This window comes from Ptychodera flava, chromosome 2 (genome assembly GCF_041260155.1).
Source record: "Ptychodera flava strain L36383 chromosome 2, AS_Pfla_20210202, whole genome shotgun sequence".
In the NCBI taxonomy this organism is placed as follows: domain Eukaryota; kingdom Metazoa; phylum Hemichordata; class Enteropneusta; family Ptychoderidae; genus Ptychodera; species Ptychodera flava.
The window spans coordinates 28,077,852-28,083,416 of NC_091929.1; the positions used below are offsets into that span (position 1 = coordinate 28,077,852).

Here is a 5,565-nt window from a genome sequence, read left to right on the forward strand (position 1 = left end):
TCCTAATTTGTAATTTTTGGACTATAAACTATCCTAAAGTCTGTAAATGATGTTAGCACGGAAAATTGTCTGCTTCTTCTGATGTCTGACTAAATCTGTTCCTCTTTTTCAGATAATTTCTATGATGCTTGGATCAGTCATCATCAAAGAACACTATCGTCAACATTACTCATCACGACGAGGAGTCCGAAACCTCTGCGGAGAAACCACTTGATAGGAATTTTAAAGGTATACTGTCACCTGGTCCAATTTTGCCACAGTTACCATTGAAAGAGAAAATCTAACCAATCACAGATTTTAAGCGGGTGGCCGCTTTTTAAAAACAGCGCCCTCACATGGGATTTTGAATACCAAGGAACGCCCCTTTGACCATATATGGGCATAACTAGATTACAGGTGACTGTATACCTTTGAATAGCGGCTGAGTACTTCCCTGTTTGTGTCCTCAAAGTTATCTGGGACGCTTTGGATGCTATAGAAACACACTTTGACAGGGCAAGCGACATAAGAGTCTATGCCGTTGAGTTTACAGCAGACGATCGAATATCGTCGTCTGCATCTTTGAATCGTTATCTGGCGCGTTGTTGTCATCAAGTTTGTGCAATCTAAATTGTAAGGAACGACTTTTCTATCGAGAGTTAATTGCACCTACAGACGTACGTCAAGAAGAGATAGGTGTCTAAAGTGCATTCACCTATGCTGGTCAGACAAATAAACAGCGAGAAAGAAAATGGCTCAAAACATTTTACGACTTATCGATCGATTTTAAGACGAGATTTAGAGGGAGCCATATAGATTATAAATACACCTTTATCATTGTGTAGCCTGTATGATGTTACACCTTTAACTGCAAAATAATCAAATTCCGTTTTAATACGTCCACTGTTTTTACTTCGTTCAGGGCATAGCAATTTTGTGTAGAATACTCTACTTTGGATACGGTAATTGCTGACGTCATCAGCTTGTTTATTGACTTGTTTACAAGTCCAACTTCGCGTACATGGTCGATAAAATCTGAGGATACTAGAATGTGCAACAAATTCCTGTAATTGTACTTGTTTTGAGTACAAAACAGTTCACAAGACTCCCCCCCCTCTCTCTCTCTCTCTCTCTCTCTCTCTCTCTCTCTCTCTCTCTCTCTCTCCACAAAAGTCAACGACACTCATTCCTCATTGTTCGTAGTTTGTGTCACAGGTTCCGATGAAATGTCCGTGGACTGTAAAATGCTCTCTCTTAGATTTCTTTCGAGACGGAGAACTTAGATATGTAATATCTAATTATAATATGTAAATGCTCTAGATCTAGTATGGCCATTTCAAACGAAGTCATGGCAGTGACAATTGTCGATACGGATATTCGTAAATGGCCGCCTTTTCCAGTGTCGTCAGACATTTCCTCTTGGATATTCATATAGATAGACATAAAACTGCCCAAAATCCAATATGCCTTCAGGTAGCGTTGGACCCAAACCACTATACTTTTTTTCAAAGCAATTTTTCTCATCAGAGGTGTCATGAACCCCCCCCCCCATTATATAAACAGAGACAATCTAAAGTTAAGTATGGTAGCAATAGTTTCCTCCAAGGATGAAGGGATACATTTCTGAGGTAGAAAACCTCAATTTTGGTATTAATGATAAAAATCAATTTAAGTCAAAAACTTGATAACACTTTATGAAATTTTATAACCCATTTGAATAAGAGAATATGTACAAAAAATACGAAAATTTTGTTTTACGTTGTCTATTCTCTTCGAGGGTTGAAAGACTGACATTCAACATAGGGATAAAAATCATGATAAGCAAAACCGAAACGACTCTTATTCAAAATGTAATAACTTTATCGCCAAGCAAAATTGTCGTTTTCTATAGGATTTGAAGAACATAGCGTAAAAAATCACAAAATCTGACCCAGCCAGAGTGGAATTTTTTTTTGAGATGTTGAACACTGGAGGAGCCAGGAAGTCGGGTGATTAGCATAAATTCGCATAAATTTACACTAATCTTTGGTGAACAAATAAATAAAATTGAATTAATCTTTCCAAAAAGTTATTTTGAGCAAAGTGCACTGTGTTTATATGTGCAACGCCACCCTAAGATTAATAATCTTCATGATCGAGTTTAAGTAACTTCACACCGTCTTTGGGTTGCTTTTAAGAGCTAATGTACTTCGGTTATGGTTTTTACCGACACTGAAATTGTAACAAAACTTTTTTGGTCTTCTACATGTGTGAGCAAATTTTGAAGTCCTTGGAGTAAATTGATAAGTTTGAGCTTAAATTTGCAACGTCTTGTTTTGAATGTCTGTTTTTGTTTTCGCTTTTCAGATTGTCCCGAACAGATTTGAGACAGCGATAACTACTACCGTAAACATACAAATATCAACAATTTAGGTAATTTATTTCTACAATACCGTACTTTGAATGACCCTAGATTTACATTCTTGATCATGAAATAGATTGGTGGGAAAGTTTAAGAAAAGTTGCAAATTTCCTGTTTTGAGGCGCACACCGTACCAATACAGTATGGTCATCACAGAAAGTCCACATCTGGATAAAGTGAACTTGACGCAACTTGACGTGACTTGTATGTCAACATGACCGCTATATGCATTCAGTACAAGAGGGGGCTTGAACATGAAACACTCAGACAAAGAAGATATTCTTTGCAAAATTGACATCTCTAAATTTATTATCCAGAGAGACAAATTCAATACGTATTGCAACTCTAAAAGAATACAATATCATAATATACTGTAATGAATATGCATAACAAAATATGTTGTCGATTGTGAAGTTAGAGAAAGGATAAAATATCCAGACGACATTTGCACCCATCTTCGATTAAAATTCAACTTGGAACGTCTCCGTCAACCCTAAAACTCGGTGAAATTTATTTCATAAGTAAATGTGTACTTGAAATACATCAAACACATATTTGATACCGATTGCGAATCATTTCGGATTATGATCCAAATAGGGACAAGAATAAGGCTAACTCTTCCTGGATTTCGTCACAACAGTACTGAATCTTCCGCTGCAAAGAGCAGCGACTGTGGCAACATTCATCGATAATGCCCCGCTGTATCTTGTTCCTTGGACTGGTTGTAGTTGGTATAAACGATGACGCAAGACGTTTGTTGACCGTGACTCCTTATTTTAAAAAAGTGAAAAAGAAGAAAGATAAGTGGGTGCCAAATAAAAAATTTTCTCTCCATAAAGTAAACACAATATTTCCTAAAAATAAAGTACCCATTGTGAGTTATTAAAATACTGTCAAATTATACTTGTCGCGTTTGATGAAACAAGTTTGCAAATCAGAAAACTAAAAAAGTATGTTAATTTAACCTGTTACAAGCTTTACTTTACACTTGTGTAAGTAAGACAGATCGTGCCTCGAAATTGATTGAAATGTGAACCAAACTACTACAGTAGTATTTGATTTTATCTTACCACTGAGAAAATGTTTAGATTTACTGAAAGTTTATTAATAAGGTGATACCTTAGAAGTCAGCATATACAATTATCGCGTCAGTGCTATTAGTTTCTCACAAACCACGGCGATTGACATAAATGCTGTTAAACGCAGGTGTATTTTGCTTCGGTTGGTAGAGATATACACACTATCGAGCGAAGTAAATGCCAAAGTTATCAAAGGGTTCCTCTGATAAAAATCAAAACACACCTTGATCGGTAGCGTAGCATCCCCTACATATGAACGACATGCTTTCTATCAGGAGACTGCAATCCAAGTCCCTCCTGCCTTTGGCTGAATTGCTGTAATCACCGTCTCCCGGTAGTAGATCAGTGCGTACTTGTCCAATCGCAAACGCCACCAACAGGGCAGTCGAGAGAAGAAAGGCTCGCACTAGAATCATGTTCGCAGAGGTTCTGTCTATTGATAGTAAAATAATGCAATGAAGTCAGAAACTCAAACTTTTCTATCATTTTCTTTTTTCTATCCTCTGCCTGTGTTCCCCTGCCTAGTGGAATTTTATTAAGTTATGTCTTCTAAACAGGGCATGTATTTTCTGTAACGGTGGGCCTACCTAAGTAAACGACCGTTCTGTCTATACTCAGCTTTCTGTCTCTGCTGCCTGCTCGGATCTCTGACCGCTCGCTTGACTGTCCGTCCGTATGAGCAAACGTGCACTGGTCAGGCTGCCTTAAAGCCACAAAGTCGGCCATTTTTCAGGATGAATTTTGTTTGATACGAAATACAATTTGTATTGTTTTACATGTTGACAGATACTAAATAAATTGGTGACCATGAATATATACGACCCCGGTTTTAGAAAAATTAAATGAAACCATCGCGAGAATGAATTAATAGTGAATTCATTTTCGCGATGGTTTCAATTATTGTGTCTAAATCTAGGGTTGAATATATGCATGGTCATAAATTCATTCAGTATCTTTCAACATGTCAAACAATAGAAAGAGAATTTCGTATCAAACAAAATTCATGAAAAATTGCCAAATTTGTCCCTTGAAGGTAGTATGCACCTCAAAATTTAAAAACCCACTTTCGCAAGGAAACTTTCAACCAATATCTTTCAAAGGAAAAAAAATAAAACTCGGGGAGTAACGGTGCAAATTTTGTTACGGTGGAAACAAATACTTTACCCACTACTTGAAAATCAAAATGGCCGCCATTCGTTTCTTCGATTACAACAAAACTAAGATTACGAAGATTTCAAAATGAGCCCCAAACAAGCGGTACACGAGAAAAGTATTGTTAAATGAATTGTAAAATTTTAGTGCAAAATTTTACCAATTTTTTATTAATATTTTTCTGTGATGTTTTGATAATTTTGAACCAAATGGACATCAAATTTCATTGGCTACAGTTTTTTTCTCAAAATTGACTTTGGCGCTCAAAGGGTTAATGCCTATCTTTTCTTTGCGGTAACATAATTTAGCACATGATTATCGCCAGACGAAAATTGTCCTGTTTGTTATCGCCTGATTGTCATCAATCCTAAAGATAATGAACGAGTTTCAGTCACTTCACTTCAAAAAACCAAACACAGAAACTACTACATTTTCGTGATTTTTATGACACACTGAGAAGTAAAAACATTCTTCAGAATTTCAGTACGGGTCGATTCACTGTACCTGTATAATTTGTTCGTCTGCCTCTCTCTTTCTTCGGGTTCTCTTCGTCTGTGAGTGGATTGCAGTCTAGCGGTGCGCCGGTACAGTTCTAGGAACGCTAGTTCGCCCTTTATTTTATTCTGTGGGGTTATCTGAAGTAATAGAACTCAATTTGGCTGACAGGTTGAGTCAGATGTCACCTTCGCACGCAGAGAAGTTGGTCAAGACGACCATTATTGATCCGTATCACTTGCCGATGAGAAGAAAACCGCGAAGTGTGGCTTTGAGCAGCGTACAAAGTGCTCTGTATCACGAACTATACAATAACAACAGTTCCGGCACCCTCAACCATATGTTACCGATCATGATTGGCAGTTTGCATAAGGCACGTTGAAATGAGTCCATTTAAGGTAGAATGCGCCCCGGGGATACAAAATGGAGTCAAAAATTTTTCTTCATAGAGTTAACACA

At 37.2% G+C, this 5,565-nt stretch overlaps 1 long non-coding RNA gene across 1 annotated transcript; it reads right to left on the bottom strand.

The window, feature by feature from the left end:
- Positions 1-2,665: 2,665 nt before the first annotated feature.
- On the bottom strand, positions 2,666-5,213 carry LOC139147798 (uncharacterized). Its single transcript, XR_011555800.1, has 3 exons — positions 5,116-5,213; positions 3,683-3,892; positions 2,666-3,150 (listed from the first exon to the last, which is right to left on the bottom strand). It is a non-coding gene; the product is annotated as an uncharacterized lncRNA (long non-coding RNA).
- Positions 5,214-5,565: the final 352 nt, after the last annotated feature.